This window comes from Podarcis muralis, chromosome 6, assembly GCF_964188315.1.
Source record: "Podarcis muralis chromosome 6, rPodMur119.hap1.1, whole genome shotgun sequence".
NCBI classification, from domain to species: domain Eukaryota; kingdom Metazoa; phylum Chordata; class Lepidosauria; order Squamata; family Lacertidae; genus Podarcis; species Podarcis muralis.
The window spans coordinates 76,404,873-76,426,498 of NC_135660.1; the positions used below are offsets into that span (position 1 = coordinate 76,404,873).

Consider the following 21,626-nt stretch of genomic DNA (forward strand, 5'->3'; position numbering starts at 1 on the left):
TTGATTTTATTTCCTCATTTCTACCATCAAATATTGATAAAGCACAGCTTGAGCAGGTTCACTGAGAATACTCCTTAATTCAATTTTTTTTTGGGGGGGAGGGCTCATTTGTTTCTTGTTTGCTTCCTTTTTTATGCTTGAATCTATGTGGAGCACCCATGACAAAATGGACTCTCCCCTTTTTTTTCTTGAGGAAGAATCCCAACTTTGGGCTCAGAGGTTAACTCTTTGCTCCTGCCCTAACCTATGGTTGAAATTCCCCCACCACAAACACACACATGCAGCCTACTTTTTAGTTGTTGAGGGAAGAAGCCAACTATGTCCATATGCAATGGTGCAGATAAGTAATTTTAACTAGACTCCAGATCAAGGTAGGGAATTTGTGGTCCTCCAACATGGCCAATGTTCAGGGATAATAGCGCTATCTAGAGGGTCAGAGGTTTCCTCCAGCATTTCCCCAATATCCTCCAACATCTCTCTGATGAAAATAGGGACATGCTAAGGAAAAGCGAGGCATTCCAGGATCGAATCAGAAACCGGGGCAGCTTCTGTAAATCCCAGACTGTTCCTGGAAAACAGGGACACTTGGAGGTCTGTGTTTCCCATGCCTGTTGCAAAGTACTGAGGAATGGCAGTGGATTTGAAGTAAAGCCTTTTAAATGATGGTTGGTTCCCATATGAGAACCTGCTATGCTGCCCCACCATCATTCTCTTATCCTTCCTAGATTAAAGCAAATATAGCAGCTGGAGGTCCAATACTATGAATGCTGGGGGTTTTTTAATCATATATTTTTGGACTTGTCCTAAGATCAATATTATAAATTCATTAAAGACGTTCCTGCCTTACGTATGCCTTATGATCCTGAAGCTGCCTTGTTAGGTAACTTAAAAGGGGTTATTCAGAAGTCAGGTGTGGAATTTAATTGTAGCCTTACTAACAGCTGCAAAACTAATAAAGCCACTAATTGGAGGGAACCAAGTCATGCTTTTAAAAAGTTTGGGACTTAATATTTGAGTGGAAATGGCCTTACATAATTTAATTTCAGGCTGAACGCTGCATCCCAAACTCTTACTTAATGAGCATGACTGCCCCATCAGAAAATAGATGAACTCTCTGATCAGGGCCTCCATTCAGCTTTCCCAGAAGTTAGTTGCACTGGGCAGCTGCTGTAGGTGTATGAACAAAAGTATATAAAATCCTATGACCTTCTACTTAGGAGTCAGTCCTAATAAGCGCAGGGCTTATGCTCACATAGGTGTGCCCATGATTAGATCCCCAAGTATGAAGACAAGATGGAAAGAATGAAAGAGAACAGAAGAATCATAGAACTGTAGAGAAGGCATTTCAGAAATAGGAGTGTTGGTTGTATTGATTCAGTGCCCCCATTAAGAGTGTGTGAGGGAGTATTATATGACAAGAGTGAAAGACTAGGGGGTGTACATCTTTTCCTTCAAAGAATTATGGGCACTGTAGGTCACCTCTCACAGAGTTAAATTCCCAGCAACATTTAACCAATTACAGTGCCCATAATCTGTGACCATTGATCATGCTGGCTAGATTCTAGCAACCATAGTTTGGAGAGATACAGGTTCCCCATCCCCGTTATACAAGGTATATCTCATTCTCACTCTAAAGATACTGTGTTTTGTTCAAATATAAGAACAATCAATATGTCTAATCAACCCTTTAGCTCTAGGTTTAACTATTAATGACTCTAGAATATATATTTTTTCTCTTATCCCAAAATACTTAATAGTATATACTACATGCCTTACATTTCAAAAAGCATGGGAGAAGATGGCTTATGTTCATCAGTTTGATTAACAACTTCTTCACAGAAGAGGATATGATTATCTATAGTTATTTCCAATGTACCGTACTTTCAGTCCCCCATAATGTCGCCATGCAATACCAACTAATACATTAGGAGAATTCTAAAAGATTTTGCATTTCATGGTGATATTAATTCTGGACAAAGTATTCCACTCATCATGCCACATAATACATCCTCAAAGAGTCTTCAGTTCTCCTTGTTCAGCCTTAGCAAAATATCCCTATTATATCAACCTGATATTACTGTCAATTTCACACAATAACACTCAGTAATGTTAGAAAATCCAGTCCTCCTTGAGACTTGATATAGTTTATATAATATGCTAACTGAAGCACTTCCTAGTTTTTCAGACCAAAGAAAATCTGAAAATTCTTCAAATTAAAATTAATGTTCTTATTTTGTTATTGCTCCATTAAGGTACTTTTTGTACAGGAATAGCTAAGAACAGGAACAAATTTGGGGGGAGGGCATTCATTTCAATCATAGATGTCGGCACAAACCAAGAAGTCATTAAATTTTCCCCATTTACCTCCTATAGTGGTTTATGTTCTGCTATTTCTCCTATACTGGTTTCATCCAAATATCAAGAGACTTAGCTGGGAGCTTCTCCCTAGGGAACAGATCAGTTATGGGCTATTTAGGTTGCAACCCTATAAACATTTACCTAGGAACAAGTCCCACTGAACTCAACTGGGAGGGCCACTTGCAGTCCCACCACTGAGTATTGCTTCCCATGTTGGGATGAGAAACAGAGCCTTCTCAGCAACTGCACCCCAACTTTTTGCCATTTCTAAAAACCTGTATTTTCTCCTGAGCCTTTGGAGGAATCAATTAATCCCGCCTTAGGGCCATGTTGTCTGCATTGCATAGTTTTAATACTGTAATGTTTGTACTGTAATGCATGCAATTGATTTTAATTAACTGTGGTTTACAATATTCTACTATTGTTCTACACCACTTTGGAAACTGGTGAAAGGTAAGTTTAATTAAACTAAATTCAGTAAGACTTACTTCTGAGTAGACATCGATAGGATCACATTAAACTATCAAGACTTAATCCCATCCAATTGGATATTTTCTTTAATATTTTTTTTTTGCCAAAGAAAATTTAATATTTTTGCCAAAGAAAACCATTTTGTGATGCAGCCTTCCTTTCATTTCCACAATGTAACTTCATCCACTGAAGGCAGGCCATATGGGAAGATCTAAAATGCACTGTGTCCTCAAAGGTCCCAACTCCTTTTCACATTGTGTGTATGAAGTGAGGGAAGAATTGGAACCAGATGAACTGCGTGTAGGCTCTATTCAGATCTTAATATGAAAAGGAGTGGAAGTGGGAACAGCAAACGTAGTCTACATTACACAATATGTATTCTGGTTAATATTTTGCATCTGCTACATGGGGAAGGGCAATAGCTCAGTGACAGAGCAGGTTCGGTCCCTGATATCTCCAAAGTCCCCTACCTACACTGTAGAGCTGCCGCCAGTCAGGGCAGATGATACCAAGGACCCAGCTACACAGCTGCAAATAAAAACGTTTTAAATGTGTTGTAAGGTGAAATATACAAATGTGGCACTAGATGGCGACAGTGAGCTGTGCAAAATTCAATGTATTTTTCACAACTTTTTTTTAAAAAAAAGCATTTTCACTTTTTTCCGGGTCGGGTTGGCTCGCCTGCATTTGGCCTTTCTGCTTATCCCTACACACCAATATGAGACCCACCACCATGGAGATCCTGCTGCTTCTCTTGGCTGCATTCCCTGTCCTGGGGGCCAATGATCCTACTGATCCGGTTTGATTGTTGCTGGTGTGCTCTGTTTTCTGGGAATTGTTATCCTGCTGAGCGGAAAGTGCAAATACAAACCTAAGAGGAAAAACAGTGTCCACACCGTGCAAAAGCTCCCGCTTGCAGGAGAAACCAGTGAATGCTGAGTGAAGATAATGACTGCTCTCACTAACATACAAGCCATACCTGTCTCCTCTCTCAATTGATGTAACACACTGGATCTTTCAGTGTGTTTTTGGGCCCTCACACCTGTATTAGGTTTTGTTTTGTTGGGGTTTTTTTTTAAATAGACATATAATAAAATTCTGGTGTTTTTCCTGGAGAGAAAAAAAGCATTTTCACAGCGTTTTCTGTGTGTATGTGTGTGTGTAGATTCCACCCTAGTTAGATGAGGAAATGATTTGCCTCGGTATAACACTGCTTCCTATGAATGACTCAACAGGACCAATGACATATACCATATTTTTTGCTCTATAAGACTCACTTTTTCCCTCCTAAAAAGTAAGGAGAAATGTCTGTGCGTCTTATGGAGCGAATGCAGGCTGCGCAGCTATCCCAGAAGCCAGAACAGCAAGAGGGATTGCTGCTTTCACTGCACAGTGATCCCTCTTGCTGTTCTGGCTTCTGAGATTCAGAATATTTTTTTTCTTGTTTTCCTCCTCCAAAAACTAGGTGCGTCTTGTGGTCTGGTGCATCTTATAGAGTGAAAAATACGGTATATACAAACACACATATACAAAGTATCCCAAGCCAAGACAAATAATTTATTAAGTGATAGAAAACAAAAGAGAGAGAGAGAGAGAGAGAGGAAGGAGGTTTTGTATTTGAACAAACCCTGATAGGGTTGGTTAAGAAAGAGATGGACCAACAATTTGGAAAAATATTAGAAGAACTGGTGACAAAATAATGGAAGCAAAGGCAGCCACGGCTTTATGATCATATTGTACCTCCCATCCATATCTATTCAGTTCCAGTTGCTCTTGGGCAGATGGGAAATGAGAAAAAAGATCCATTTTCTCAGAAGAAAGAGAGAGAGAGTAACCGTTTACAAACTGTGTGCTGTCAGACATCTGTGTGCCACTGCCAACAGATGTTATTGTAATTATGATTAAAATGCTACAGAAATTATAATAATCCAGTAAGTCATGTTCATAAATTCATCTACATTGAGCACTTGACTGGGGGAGCAGCACGCACACACACACACACACACACACACACACACACACACACACTATTCTGTGTTGGAAAAGCAGGGAACAGGTAATTAAGATACAATTGGGAGAAGCAATCTGGAGGGAGAAGCAATCTGGAGCAGGAAACTCCTGAAGCAATGCTGGAGCAGCAGTGGCAAATCTCTGCTGGTCAAAGGCATCACTACATCCCACAAACAAGGTAAGAACTCCCATGTGTGGCTTAGTGAGCCAGTGTGGTGTAGTGGTTAAGAGTGGTAGATTCGTAATCTGGTGAAACGGGTTCGCTTCCCCGCTCCTCCACATGCAGCTGCTGGGTGACCTTGGGCCCGTCACACTTCTTTGAAGTGTCTCAGCCTCAGTCACCTCACAGAGTGTTTGTTGTGGGGGAGGAAGGGAAAGGAGAATGTTAGCCGCTTTGAGACTCCTTAAAGGGGAGTGATAAAGCGGGATATCAAATCCAAACTCCTCTTCTTCTTCTTCTTCTTCTTCTTCTTCTTCTTCTTCTTCTTCTTCTTCTTCTTAGTTGAGGGAGCTAGAAGATGACCTGGGGGGCGGGGAACCATTGGGGAGAAAAGCCTCCTAAAATGTTGACTGGCTGTTGCTGTTTCTAGAATACAGGAAGTGTCTGCCCCTCCCCAAGTTCAAATATTCAGCAGGTGGGTAATCTGTCCAGTTAGGTTTATTTTGGTTTCTCATTTTTCCAAACTTAACTTTGGTTTTCCACATCAGTTTGCTAATTATTATTTTTTAAGTCCTCCTGGAAAACATCAGGTTTTTTAGTGCAAATTTCTCCCAGTACATACATTTGTATGCAGTTTTGTATAGTAGACACTTTTCCCCCCAGTGTGGTTTTCCTTGATATAACAGATCTATGTAGGGTTGCCATATTTCAAACAGTGAAAATCTGGAATTTGCCCAAAGCTGTGGAGCTTCTTTTTTTTTTTTTTTTTTTTTTTTTTTTTTTTTTTTGCAAATTCATGGGTTTTTGAGCCGTTTTAAAGGAAAACTGACAAAAATGACACTGCCGACATGGGTTGCCATACGTCCGGATTTTCCTGGACATTTTTGCGATTTCCACCCGGGTGCTGCTTCCAACTGCAGCATTCTAGATATGTCCGGGAAATTCTGGACATATTCTAACAATGGCAACCCTAGATTATTTATGTTCTTTCCATCCATTCCTTTGTCCATCCCACAGCCCCCAGTGTGGATCACGCCCTGTAATATAAGTGGAAATACAGTGGTACCTCAGGTTGAGTACTTAATTTGTTCCGGAGGTCTGTCCTTAACCTGAAACTGTTCTTAACCTGAAGCACCACTTTAGCTAATGGGGCCTCCTGCTGCCGCCGCGCCACCAGAGCACGATTTCTGTTCTCATCCTGAAGCAAAGTTCTTAACCCGATGTAATATTTCTGGGTTAGTGGAGTGTGTAACCTGAAGTGATGTAACCCGAGGTACCACTGTACACTGTAAACTTAGTTCCCTCTGCTCGCAAGTCAAGGAGGGGAGAAAACCCTTCTGAGCTCTCACACCAAAGTGTTATCTAATTTGTAGTAGGCAATACAGAGCTAAATGGACCAATGGTCTGACTCTGTACTAGACAGCAGTCTTTGTACCTCCTTATGCTCTCAAGACTTGAAACTATTTATTCTCATCTGTGTTTTAAAAGCCATCTTAGAAGTATTTTATGCTGCCTAGGTTGGTTTTTAATGGGATCGTTCTATTCTTTTAATTATTGTATATTCCAGTTTTTCACTAAATTTGATACAATTTTGCTATGGTTGGTGGCCATTTCATGTGATGACGATGCAGCAGTCAAGAGGAGGGAAGGAACGTGCCCCATATGGATTTGAGATTGCCATGAAAAGAGCACTGCATTTTTATTTTTTGTCTATTCCTTATCTCTGTTTGTTCAATAACCATTCCCAATTGCCAGATGTATTGGCAAAATACTTTTGGTTTTTTTACAACAGATTTGTCACAGCAAGATCCTTGGACCAGATCTTGGAGAGGACCAGATGCCTGTTGCTGAGACTAGAGATGCCTTTTGGATTGTTTGGAAATGATTTGGGGCTGGCAGAGAGTGAGAAAATTCCAGGATCTGAAAGCAGAAGGCTGCATGTACCTCTAGCTTCCCTCTCTCCCAGCACCCATCTCTAAGTAGCAGGAGAACAACTCATCATGATTGTCAGGGACTGGCTAGGCAAGGAGGAATGGTGCAAGGAAAGTATCAGAGGGGGGAGGCTCTGAGCCAGGAGAATGGTTGTGGGATGCAGGAGACAGGTCAGAGGAAGACAGGGGTGCAGACGGGTTGGAGATTGAGCAAGCAACAAGTTTAAGTGCAACTGAGGCTGCTGAGAAGGCGACTGATGTTGGAACAGATCCCCAGCCACCTGCCAGTTCGACTGTTTCCTTCTCCCGTACTCCTCTGTCCCTAAGAACAAAGAGGGGGTTATATGCAGCAGAACAAAAGACACAGAGAGCCCTCCTTGAAGGAGTTTGTGACTGTTGGGTAGGCAGCCGCTGGTGAGGAGCCTTAAGAGGAAGTGGGAGGCTCAGATCCCCAGTTCTGGCAACTGCCTTACCAGGCTAGTCCTGCCCATGGAGTTCACTGTTGGGTTTTGTTTCTCTGGATAAAGAATCAGGTAGATGGGGATTGTTTGAGCATGCATAGAAACTAGCCTGGTGTACAATGGTAAACATGATAGTCATTGCCCCGCCCACTTTTGCTCTAGCCCCGCCCACCACTGGCCCCCAGAAGGCAATGTGGCCCCCAGCCTGAAAAGGATTCCCCACTCCTGCTGTGGCTCCTGCTCTGCGGCCTGCACACATGTTGCTGAATTGGACTAGGGAAGTGGCACAGCTCAGGCTCCAGATAAAAATAAAATAAAATTAGGAACTCCTATTCTGTGTTACCAGCACAACATAAAAGCTGAGATGTTATTTTAATCTTCTGTGCAATAAGACACAGCTGTTTTTGAAGCCAGTAGGATTGCAGGGAGTTATTTACACAGTACAATGTACATTTTTAGCAACACTTGGGAACTAACTACCCAGTAATTAAAAAAAAAAATAGAATTAAATTGCAATTTTAAAACCGAGACTGGAGTTTTAATCATATTTTACTTGGATGTAATGCACTTGAAGTACTGTGTATTATCACACTTCTTAAGCAGAAATATATCCATGGGTATTGCTTCATTGCTGGATCCTAGACACACATATCTGAAAGAATGTTCATGATCCAGCCAAGAAGTGGGACAATAGGAGATGTTTCTGCTTAGGGGCGTTGCCATAAGTGACAACCACCTCTCCAAATCTACCCTCCCCATTCTGTTACAAGCCAGTCAGTTTTTTTTCCTGGAACCAACTTTGAGGAGGAATGGCAAATTGCAGTTTAAGCCACCAACATAATGTTTTTTCCAACTGAGTCAAACTCTGGCTTACGTGCATTTTTAGATTTCCATATAGCAGCAGGCTGGCAGGTGGATGAGGGCACCAACCCTGCGCCAAAGCACTGTGTTCAAGGTGATACAACCTTTTTTTACCTATAGTGCCAGATCTAGGATAGCCCAAGCACACAGATACTAGCAGCACTTAATCAGCTGGCTGATAAGTATGTGCAAAACAGCCCTTTCACTCTGCCTCACCGTCTTTGTGGGGTAGTTGTTGGAATGAAATGGGATAACCGCATTTGCACCACCATCAGCTCTTCAAATAAAGGGCAATGTTTTTTTTTAAAAACTGTGCTGTATAGACAGTGTGGTGCAGTGGTTAGAGTGCTGGACTAGAACTGGGGAGACCAGGGTTCAAATCCCTGACATGAAGTGACGTTGGGCCAGCCGCAGTCTCTCAGCCTGGCTTATGTCACACAGGATTGTTGTGTGATATAGAGAGGCAGAATGCATGCCACTTTTGAGTTCTCCAGAGGAAAAGTGGCATATAAATGTAATGATCAATAAAACAAAACAGAGAGAAGCCCTCTTCATGTGTCACAGGGACAAACCTAAGGAGGAAAGCAGGAAATGATGCTCCCCTCCCAATCAATGGCTCCTTCCAGTTGCCCCATATCCGGCAACTCTTCCCTCTTCAACCCATGGAGGTTCCTGGAAGACTGGGGAGTAAGCAAATTCATGGACAGATTAGACCAGAGCTTTCCAAACTTTTCTAGTTGGCAACACACTTTTTAGACACATTTCGTGACACAGCCATTCGGTTTTACTAGCAATCCAGAGAATAAACTAGCCCCTTTCCAGCCCCAGGAGGAGCACGGTGAGCATTCACGTGACACACTTACACACTGCAGCTGACACACTAACATGTTGCAACACACCCTTTGGAAAGCTCTGAATTAGACAATGGAGAATCTGACAAATGCACGAAGGATAAGGCTATCAGTGCCTGCTAGCCACAATGCCTATGTTATCTGCTGCTGCTGTGGAGCGCAAGTGGGGACAGCGCCATTTGAACTCATGTCCTACTTGTGGGCTTTCCACGGGCATCTCCTTTAGAACAGGAAGTTGGCAGACAACATTGGCCATGTGATCCCGCAGGGCTCTTCTTAAGTTCTTAAGATCAGCACCCCTAATCATGCAGGGAGCCCCAAGCACAAAAGGCTCCCCATTGCAGACCATATACCCAAACGTTGGGAAGTTGGCATAAGCACAGGGGGGTGATGGGAACAGGGCAAAGGGGGCAGTTCTTTTCTGCTCATTCATGGCTGCCATGCCTGAAGAGGGCTACAGTACCAGTAAATTTGCATCACCATAAATAAAGTGTTTCAAAATCAATACAGGAGATTTTAAAATAATCCGACTGCAATCCCTTTCTTCTTCTTTCTTTCTTGGCCGTACAGTAGTAAGAACTCAGGACTTTGCGCTTTCAGAAAACAAAAGGCACCTGCTGACAAAGTTAATGCTCAGTAACTCCAGAAACATTTCATGCCGCAGAAAATCCTGTTTGCTTCACTTCCTGTATCAAACAAAACAAAACCCAGCGATGGTGCCGCAGACTAGAAGCCCCAAGGAGTCTGAAACTAAAGCAATTCTAAACCCATGGACAAAAACAAAAAAACTGTGACCCAAAAACAAATCTAGCAGCCTGTTGGCCAGGCTTTGTTTTCCATTAAAAAAAAAAATTAAGGTCATCCCTCCAACTTTATATTCAGCTGAAAAATGGGGGGAGTGTTTTAGTCTCTTTTTCAACATTGTCTTTCTTTCTGCTTTGAAAAGTTGCTAAGGGAATGGCTCTGCGTAAGGTCAAGCAGGAGAAATCCTGCTGGGAGACTTAATGCAGCCAAAACAGCAGGTTTTTCTCCCCCTTCTTTTTTTAGATTAATGCCACTCGGTTTCCACACACACCCCTTAAAGGGAGATCATTACGGTTCCCATTTCTTACTGCATACTGCATAATATAATATTAATGTACAGGGAGAGGAAGGCTCAAGAGGCTGTAGTAGCAGCAGTGGGGGTCAGGGAGGGCGACCGCAGCCACATCAGTGCACCAAGATGGAAACAGAGACTTGCTAGGGAAGCAGAGGGTTGCTGTGGGAAGGACAGCTCACCAGCAATTCAAAACCCACAAACCCAAGACCACCCTATCAAGTGCAATAATCATCAAGTCTCCAACATTCTCATTAAATGTTAAGTCATTAGGCATCACATAAAAGAAAACCGTTTCAACATGTGTTTCCCTTTTTTATATACTTAGCGCCTTAAAGCTATGGAAATGAGGAAGCAGAGGAAAAAATGCTTGGGGTATTAGCATATCATTGGAAATTACCATCCCTTCTAAATTCTTACGCGTTCCAGTGTGCACTCGGCTAGATTTTCAAGATGTTGAATGCTAGTTAGATGGTTTCCTGTTTCACTGGATAAGTTTCTTGTTATGTACTGAGCTTTCACACTTGACTCTAAGTATGTTTCATTTCCTATCAAAGGAAAACAGCATCAAAACTAGCCGGCCCCACAGCAAAGTTGTGACAAGGAAGGGTTTGGTCGTTGGCTGCAGTGGGGCAACATGCCATGGCTATATGAAAATGCAATACTTTATGGATGATCCTCAGCCAACTACAGGTTACACTCACTGCTGTGGAGGTCCCAAGACTCAGTGCACCACCGCTGTTTCCCTGAAACAAGGAATTTCAACCTCAGAGAAGCTATGACGGCAAAGCAAAGAAGGCAAGAATGTCCCTAATTTCTCAATGTGCGAGGCAGCCGCCTGCTTCATCTATGCTTATTGCAGGTTTCATCTCTACTTTAGCAGGGGGAAAGGCAATTGAGAGTGCTAACATGCTGACCTTTGCAGGAAAAAAATAATTAGAGTGCTCAAGCACACAATTGCAATGCCAGAACTTAAAATGAGCATATGGACACTGCAAAAGAGGGGGAAAGCACACACACTTCATCATGTCAAATTACCTTAGTTTGACATATAGCAGGGTGATACAGACCATTTTCAGGGAAGCACATGGCCAGAACTTTGCAACAGTGAACACTCCCCTGATGGGCATCAGTGTTGCCACAGGCTCACTGCAAGCAGAAGGTGTCCAACCTTCTGCAGTTCTTGTGTACACATTTGCATATGTACACACTTCAAGAAACTGTTAAGTCAAGCATTACCTCAACAAAGACAGTTGGAACTGCTGGGTTGTCTCCAAATGTACCCTTCCGCAAGTGAAACTACTCTTTCGCAAGTAGAAAGCCCTCACTCAGTACAAGTTCTTTCCAGCTACAAAAGAAGGAGGGGAAATGGGAGAGCTGCTTTGTATAAGTTCATACCCTCCAACATTTCTCCGATGACAATAGGGATGTCCCATTCCATAATGATAATTTTGCTATTTATGCATCACACCCAGCAGCTTCCAACATATATAAAAACATAACAAAACATTAAACATTAAAAAAAAAACCTTCCCTATACAGAATTGCCTTCTGACAGTTCGGGAGTTGGATAATTCCATACCCTCCAACATTTATCCAATGAAAATAGGGACACCCTAAGGAAAAGTGGGACATTCCAGGATCAAATCAGAAACTGGGATGGCTTTTCTAAATCAGGGATGTCCCTGGAAAATACAGACACTTGGAGGGTCTCTAAATTGTCACACAATCTTTTGCACACATCTAGAGATGCTTGTTTGTTTTCTGTTCAAGGTGTGCAAAGTTTTTCACCAGCTCTTGCACAGCAATTTGCAGAATAGAACCCACCAGCAGAGAAACACTACTTAATTTTTTTTACTTATTATTAGTATTAGTATTCACAAAACTCCAGAGTAGGTGAAGACTCAGAGTGTAAGCTTCAGATGTCAAGGAAATAAACAACTACCTGACTTTTAGAAGACATCAGAAGGCAGCCTTGTTTAGGGAAGTTTTCAATGTTTTATATTTTATCGCTTCTTTATTATGCCCAGAGGAAACCCAGCCAGGTGGGCGGGATATAAATTATAAATTATTATTATTAATAATAATTTTGTTGTTGTTGTTGTTGTTGTTGTTGTTGTTGTTGTTGTTGTTGTTGTTGTTACAGTGGTACCTCGCATTAAGTACTTAATTCATTCTGGAAGTCCATACTTAACCTGAAACTGTTCTTAACCTGAAGCACCACTTTAGCTAATGGGGCCTCCTGCTGCTGCCGCGCCACCAGAGCACGATTTCTGTTCTCATCCTGAAGCAAAGTTCTTATCCTGAAGCACTATTTCTGGGTTAACAGAGTCTGTAACCTGAAGCGTATGTAACCTGAAGCGTATGTAACCCGAGGTACCACTGTATTAAGAACAGGCTTTGACTGCAAACCAACACACACTTAACGGAAAGTCCCACTGAATTCAATAGGATTTCCTTCTGAGCTATTCTGCATTATTCCTAGCTCGTCTCAATGTAGGCCCAAGAAGGAGCATCAAATCAAGCAGCTCATAAGCATAAAAGCACATGCAGAACGAGACGATAGTGTCGCAGATGTCTTCCCGGTGGTAGTCTTAAACAAGTCTGGGTTTGGTCTCGGAAGGCACCAGGAGGTAAGCATTATGCGTTTTCATCCCACTGAGCACCAACATTTAATGGCAGCAGACTGGTTAGCAAATTGTGCAGGAACACTGTCAGGACTCTAGGAATATGGAAAAGATCCCCCTACTTTCCACTGTGTCTGGCACGTGCTTAGCAAGCATTGAAAGAACAGATTAAAACTCAGTGATGCATGCAACCGTATGTTCTTTCTAGAGAGCCGGGTTTGGTTTCTGCAAGTTCACATATGTACGCTACCTCCCAATGAATCAGCATGAAAGCGGTTGTCAAGAAAGCAGCTGAAGATGCCAGAATACAAGGGAACAAATGAAGCCCCATAGCAGCCTCCCAATCCATATTTACTGGGGTGTAAGTTCCATTAAACACAATGCAATTGTGGTGCTGGAGGAGACTCTTGAGAGTCCTGTGAACTGCAAGATCAAACATATCCATTCTGAAGGAAATCAGTCCTGAGTGCTCACTGGAAGGACAGATCCTGAAGCTGAGGCTCCAATACTTTGGCTACCTCATGAGAAGAGAAGACTCCCTGGAAAAGACCCTGATGTTGGGAAAGATGGAGGGCACAAGGAGAAGGGAACGACAGAGGATGACATGGCTGGACAGTGTTCTCCAAGCTACCAGCATGAGTTTGACCAAACTGCGGGAGGCAGTGGAAGACAGGAGTGCCTGGCGTGCTCTGGTCCATGGGGTCACAAAGAGTCGGACACGACTAAATGACTAAACAACAACAACAAAGTGCCATTAAACACAATGTAATTGCACAAGTGTCATGCTAAGGCTTGGAAGACCACTGTGCCCAGACCTAGTGCTCATCCTCAAATCCTGTGCAATATATACAGGAGTCCCATGGCAAGCAAGCAGGAAAGGTGGAAAGTTTGGAAACTGCTGCTATAGCCTTGCAAATCAAGATTCCAAGTTAGGCTGGGAGCATTCCCAAGGGAGTGATCACATGCAGTGCCTAGAAGTGTGAAGCTGATCGTTTGCTGAAATGTTTGCATAGCCTTGATGCCACATATCAGTGTAATTCACACATGCCTGCATATCAGTTAATTACTGAATAGCTCACAGATAGATGAACCAACTCCACCGAAAAAGCCTTGTAACTGAGTCAATGTGACATGCTATGAAGAGTCTCTCTCTCTCTCTAGTGTTTTGATCTGTGATGGATCATTCACAGATGCACATCATTAGATCCTAAGCCATCAAATGATGAAAGTGCATGTATGAAACAGCTCATAGATGTCACTTTAATTTGTGTTGTTTTGAGTACTTGCCAAGATTGGTTATCTCCTTGCACACTATAATCCTTGTGGCATTTTTTTGTCGTCTTTAAAAATCAAAACTATGTTCACAATAATCTAAAGTCGTATAAAGTACTGATGCCACAAATAATAAATAACCAGCTACTCTCACATGTCTCCTTTCCATATCTTCCCTTTAACTCATATATAAATTAGCTAACTTGTACATGACGGTGTAGTCAAATAACCTCTTTAATAGTAATTTCTTTATCCCCCTAATTCTTTTAACATTTGCTGTTCCCGTAAACAGATGAGTTCTGTCTCATTTTGATTTTCCAAAATTTGCATGCTATGCCAACAGAATGAGGAGGATCTTATGCTAAGCCCCCAATTTCATTATCGCTTCCTTGAGTTTCTTCCAGTAAACTTTTACTTCAGAACACAGCCAGAAAGTGCCACTTCATTCATATAGAATTGGTTATGTTCTCCTTCCTTTCTGGACCAGCTAGTGTCGATTTCACTTTAGTTCATCCTTCTACCATCTGTACACACCCGAAAACAAATGGTGTGAAATTCCTCTCTTTCAGAATATAACAGTGATCAGTAACTCTAGAAAGGCTCAAAACAGAGGTGGAGGAAGGGAATGATAAATCTAAATAATGGTCTCATATTCACCATTCTCTCTCAAAGGCTCAAACACCCCTGTGTCTATGTCTATTCCTTTAGTGGTTTTTCGCTGTCCACACTCTATGAGCGCAATAGAAAGGGAAGCAGATGAGAGCACTCTTTAAAATGTGCTGCTATTTTACATGCCACCTCTGTCTACCCTTAGGCTTTATATATACTTAGGATGCCCCTCCACAACACTACAGTTCCCAGATTGGTTTAACAACCAAACCTTCTTCTTGGGGAACTCTGGGAATTGTGAGGGTAATTGGGATCTCCTTACAACTCTCAGCCCCTTGGGGGGAAACTATAGTTCCCAGGATTCTTTGGGGGAAGCTCAAAGTGGTATAATAGTGCTTTGAATATATGGTGCATAAGATCAATGATCCAAAAAAAAAATTTTTTTTTGTTATTGGGGATTATGGCTGACCTATGAGAGTTTAAAGGGTGTAAATATTAGAACCAGTTTAGAGAAGATCAGGGAAGGCTTTTGACATCTCAGTCCCTTACATTATTATGGCTGCCTTTTCCTCCTCCTTTGGGACAAGCTGAGGGAGATCATTTAAGTATGATCCTCAAGGATCCTTAGAAAGCTGTCTTATTTTGTTTTTTGCTTATTACAACTACCACTATTGCATTTTTTCATGTATTCCATGCTTTCATACCATATTTTCTTATCCTATACATATTGTTTGACAATTTACTATATAGTCATTTCTCTCACGTAACTTGATTCATATTCATGGACAGAATAACACCTGACAGGACCTTCAAAAAATATAGACGTACGTTCTTTATGGGTGATCTCATGCATTCTAGTTAACACAAGCAACTCAGGGTTTGCTTAGGTACAGGGGTGCGAGAACCTATCTAGAAGCAGATAGTATTCCACCTGGGCACAAAGGTACTGCAGGAAATCCTCTCTGTGTGCTAGAATCTTGACGGATGGTTTTTATTTTAAAGCTGAGTGAAAAGAGGCAAAGAGACATACACTTGTGAATAAATGTAGATACAGTCCACTTCTTGCAAGAGCCTCACCTGTGCAAGAGCACAAATACCTGTTGACTGATGGACAACCATAACCACAGCCAAGATATGCCATATTTTTCGCTCTATAAGACGCACCAGACGATAAAACGCACCTAGTTTTTGGAGGAGGAAAACAAGAAAAAAAATATTCTGAATCCCAGAAGCCAGAACAGCAAGAGGGATCGCTGCGCATTGAAAGCAGCAATCCCTCTTGCTGTTCTGGCTTCTGGGATAGCTGCGCAGCCTGCATTCGCTCCATAAGACGCACACACATTTCCCCTTACTTTTTAGGAGGGAAAAAGTGAGTCTTATACAGCAAAAAATACGGTAGCTTGCCTAACTTCTTACTTGACCTTCTCCAAAAGAAGGAACACTGGTACCCTGGGCACCTCTATCGTTAATATCGCTGTCTACAGCTCTTGAGCAACATCTCTCCAGCACTGGTGTGGCATCATAGGCCGAATTCACAGGCTTCCCAGAGAGCCATGTGACTGATCTGTGGTTGCATCCCATAATGCTCTGAAAAGGTGAGGGATGGATCACACAAGAGGTTTCCACAGCCATAGGCCCTGCCTAGCCAGTGATGACTGGAAACACTGACATGACCATTATATATGTGAGCATAGCCAAGGGGGGGCAGGGGGGAGCTGCCCTCTCTAGATCAAGTAAAATAATAGAATTACTTAACTAACTGACAAATCACATCGTTTCTGTGCCCCCTCCCCCCAAAAAAGTCCTGCCTCCCCAACCAAGTCCTGATCCACCCCCCAACAAAAATCCTTGCTATACTAAGGTTACCAGACTTTTATCAAAGAATCTGGGGACACTTTTTTTTGAAAAGAAAGTTATTTTTAAAAATCTTTATTTATTTTAAAAAGAAGTAATATCTTCTCTTCTGTGGTCTCTTTGCATGGCCTTCCACTGGGCCCTAGCCTGCTCTCTTGGAGCGTTAGCTTAGGCTTAGGTCGAGCCTGGACTCGGCCACATGTCCTTGCCCTCCTGGTGCTCTCCTACCTCTCCTCCTCAGTGGCAGCAGCAGCGCAGCAAGCTCAGGGCTCTCCTCTTTTTTCTCCTTCCTCTTTCTCTCCCTTCCTTCTCCTTCTCCTCTCCTCCTTCTCCCTGCATCAGCTCCAGGGTTTTTACTGGCCCCAGAGCACCACTGGGCAGTTGGCCAGGCGCTCTTGCTGCTGGCTCAATTTGGGTCGTGGGGGGGGTGTCAGCGGTTCCCCCTGTTGATGTGCCGGGCATCCCTGGTTCCCTCTCAGCAGCAGCAGTCTCAGCAGCCCGGAGCCAGACTGGTAGCACAGTTGGTTCTGGCTGGCTTCAGGAGCTGCTCGCTGCTGTGGCACCCGCCATTTTGCCTCATCGGAAGTCCCCATATGATGTGTCTTGTGCCGTTGAACCAATCACGCAACATTCATTCCCTACTGATAAATCTACAACACTTAAAATATAAATCCAGGGACATTAAATGAAATCCGGGGACGGATTTTGTCCGGGGACAGATTTGTAAATCCAGGGACTGTCCCCAGAAACAAGGATGTCTGGTAACCACAGGCTATGCCCATGACTATATATACTGTAAAGGAGCATTAACCATGGCTAGACAGCATCCATACTATTCAGGCAACACGCAGATTAGGCTATGTTGAATACCTACTCGAAGGTGTTTGTTGGCACAAATCACCATAGGAACAGACCATAAATGCTTCTGCAGCTACGCTAATGTTTGCTGTATAGCGCTGCTCACGAAAGCACGGAGCATCAAAACAAAACATTTTACACCTTAGGGCCTTAGTGCAGCTGCCGTAGCACCGTCCTCGCAGAGCAGGTCAGCTGATTTGCTTCATCTTTTCTTTCATTTTGACAGCTCTTAGCAAAGTTGCATGGAAAACAAGCAGAGCATCTTGGAAAAAAACCAACAGCACTAAGATAACAAACGGTAGGAGTGACAGCAGAATGCAGTCCAAAACGATACTACAGAGCAATGGTATGGCTCCTGGCTCATCGATGCATCATTCTGTCAGCACACTGTATAACAGCAAAGAAAAGAAAATTAAAACAATGGGGGGGGGGGGAGAATCGTCCGTCTAACACCAACAAGAAGCCTGGAAATCAAGATAGAGCTACCACTATCATCTTCACTCACCCATCGTGTCAAAGTTCTGACACCCCTTGAATGAACAGCTGATGACTCTGTCGTCCTCCCCAGGAGAGAGAAGCACATATTAACTTCCCCAAAAGAGGTAGTTCTTAAGTAGAATTGTAACATTTATCCAGCATCCCATCTGCCCTCCAGCTTATCAGCTTCTGCTTAGGGAGAGATTCTAATTTTAGAGGCCTACTGCCCATGAGTGGACAGTTTAAAACAACACCTATCAGGGTCTTGCAGAAAATTTTGCAATGCCTAATGAGCTGTACCAAAACAGATTAAAATATGACTAGACTCTTTCCTGGACTCTCCAGAGTATGCCTCATACATTAGCTTTGTCATAGCTTCTTCATCCGATATAGAACTGAAACACCACAAATTTTATATACATATATCTGTGTCTGGATGCACACCACGCAAAGGAAGAAAATACAAGTCTCCTGTGCTCCAAATGCTTCCGTTCTCTGCTTGGGTGTCATATTTTAAATCCCAAATGCAATCAAACCAGGGAAGGAGATGCTGTAAGGTTGTGTGAGGAGACACTGTTCAAAATGCTATTTCAGCTATCCAACTGCTGTTACTTCCATGAATATGAATCAGCTGCAAAATAGGCCACTGATCCTTTGTAGCTTTATGAAGATCTGATTGTACGCTAAAACTTTTGACAATAATCAACTCCCCTATTCTCTGCTAGTTTCAAGTGCAAGATAATGCAATAGGAAGCACACACACACACACACACACACACAACTCAGATGTTGCATCGCTTGCTGCCGCTGCTGCACTGTCATACATTAAGGCAGCAATGATATAAAGCAGGGATGAAGAATCTGCAGCCCTCCATGTTGTCGGCAGAGTCATGCAAGGTTGTTGGAACTACAGTCCCCATCATCCCTGACTGTTGGCCATGTTGGCAGGTGTTGATGGGGGTTTGAGTCCAACAACACCTGGGAGGGTCACAGGTTCCCAATCTCTGCAAGAAACACTTACTTGGGAATAAGTCCCATTGAACACAGCATGACTTACTTCCAAGTAAACTTGCACAGGATTGTGCTGCGCAAGCCCAGGACAGTAACTGGCTTCTGAACCTTCCTTGAGCCTTGCCATCTTGCTATGGGCAAAAACTGATGTCAACACTAAAATAAAACGTTGTCTTCCCCAGTAACTTGGCATCTCATGGAAAGCGAAAGCCTGCCCCAAGTAGAAAATTGTCAAAAACACCCGAGAGAGCACAAAGCACCAGTAAAAAGAGCAATTTAAATATAATATGCTATAATAAGTGCAAATAACCGAGGTGAGGTTTGATGGGAACGATCGAGAAAAAAATTCATTAAAATGTGCTGAGCCAACAAGAACCCATACAAGCATGCATGAATTTTGACAAGGGGGGGGGTGGAATAACTATTTCCAATGCATGGTAAGAAAGGCTTAATGATTCATCGTTCAGGGGAGGGGGGAGAATAGTAATATTGCTAAGGCATATAAATAGCTTTCCTTTTCTGGAGAACTGCTACGGAGCAACACAGCTGCTGAAGTAACACATCCGGTAACCAGTCTCGACTTCTTTACCAAACTCCCCCCACATAACATTCCTGATCTGAGGCAGGATCTAGGATGTTTTCTTCTGTGATTTGAACTCATTTACCTGCCCAGCTACTGTCTTAACCTTATGAACTTGAGGATAGTTTGCAGACTGTCATTTAAGCTGGCCTATCAGAACCATCTTTAAGTCTGTATGGAATTACTGGCTGCATGGCAAGAACACACAAATAAAATGCATTTGTACATCATATCGGTTGGCAATTTGCCTGCCTCCATCATCTAGGTTGACCAGTTGATCAGAACCTAGACTTGGAGAGATTCGGGTTATCACATGTTTTCCATGCTGCTTTATTTGTAGCTACAACAGAAAGATGCTGTGACAGTTGCGCATTTCAAGTAACTAAGCCTGATCTCACAGGTCAGGCTCAAGAAAAATCTAGATGTAGTATGCTTTTCTCCCACCCTTTCCACTGCATTTACATCCCCTCTCTTTCTAAAACGACCATTCATTCATTCCTTTCATGCAAGTAGGTCCCCTTTCAAAATAAAACCCTTCAGAAAACACCACACTAGGTGATAATTCCTACATGCGACTCCTGATCACGTACAATGTATCCTATTTATTGCCGTAAAAAGCACATCCGGGATGGGTAGGACACAAGAGTCCTGAAACAGCTCTTCTTTGTGCTTATCCAATTAATATTTCCCTTTGGGTCTCCTGTCCCCTTGCCAACAGGATGGTAGATTGACAGGTGCCACAAAACAAGACCAGGGTTGGAGGAAATGTTCAGATCACAAAGCTGCTGTTTAGTTGCCCTCCTCCTACCTCCCTGTCCCTGTTCTTTCGTTTTTAAATAGCTCTGGCAGCAGTTCAGAACATCGGATCAACATGTTTTGTTCACGGCATAGCCAAACACACACCTATCCTCGGTTCCCTGCTGCAGGGATAGACTCTCCATAGGCCAAGGCTAAACAGAAGAGTAGAGATACTGCAAAACACGGGGGGGGGGGGGGGAATACCACACCATAACACTTTCTCACATCATCTGGAATACAGTATTTAAAAGGGGGGGGGCAGCAAGAAACAGCAAAGAATCTCACAAACACCTTGTTGGTTAACAAACTGATTAGGGACTTTCCTTGCAGAAGCCACGGGGCATTTCATCCACACAGCATCAAACCCATCACCCTGCAAAACACTTCATGCTGCTCCCATTTCCTACACCTTCAGTTTCAGCATTTCTCTCCCTCTAAGCTACCAATCCTGCCCTTCCTTCTCCAAAAGACACAGAACCAATCCTTTGCAACCAGGAAAAAGATTTGTGCATGGCAGATCATATGCATGTTTACTCACACAGGCAAGTCTCACTTTGTATAATGGAGTGAATAGGGTTATGATGTTTTTTATCATTGTTATTCTTAAAGGTGGAGAAGCTGCAGTCCTGCCTAGAGACTGCTAGACCACAACTCCTCTCATCCCTGGCCATTGGCTATGCTGGCCAGGACTGGTGGGAGTTGGAGTCCAGCCACATCTGGAAAGCCACAGCTGTGCCACACCTGCCTTAAAGGCAGCAATTTCCTTTTGAAGGACCTTGGAAGCCTCCAGTTACGGGCACAAATTAATCCACCTGTTGCCCTGCAAAAGCTCTTTCCACAGGCAATATATCAATATCTAAAGGTGTTCCTCTTTCATCCGCACGGGAATATTTCATGTTCCTCCATCCTTTTCTCCACTTCAAGAAGCTGCCCTCCCTTCATCCACTTCCATTCCTCTTTAAGGCTGTAAACCACAGCACACTAGAAACCCACCAGGATTATAGGTTCCAAGGATCTGGCTTGCAGGCCTTTCCAATATGCCTGTGTGTATACACACACTCACAACCACACAGCCGCACACAGAGAGCCTCGGATTTCTTTAGGCAGCTGGCGCGTCTGCGCCCGACAGCGCTGCACTGATTTATCCTTTCACTTCGTTTCAGGGCTTCCAAACCAGCGACCAACTCCTCCAGCCAGCGCTTCAAGCAAGGCCAGAGGATGCTCGCCTCTCCGAGGCGCCCAAAACACCTCCTGCAGCTTTCATTCGCTCCCCGCTTGCTTTTTTCCTTGGCAAACAGCGCCAACCTTTGGCCGAAAGGAAAGTTTTCAGCCAGGCCGCGC

General features: G+C 43.1%; 1 protein-coding gene across 6 annotated transcripts in view; it reads right to left on the minus strand.

Annotated features, from left to right (window-relative positions):
* GRID1 (glutamate ionotropic receptor delta type subunit 1) overlaps window positions 1–21,626 on the minus strand; it is a 713,795-nt gene that overhangs the window by 687,456 nt on the left and 4,713 nt on the right. The window lies entirely within an intron of this gene.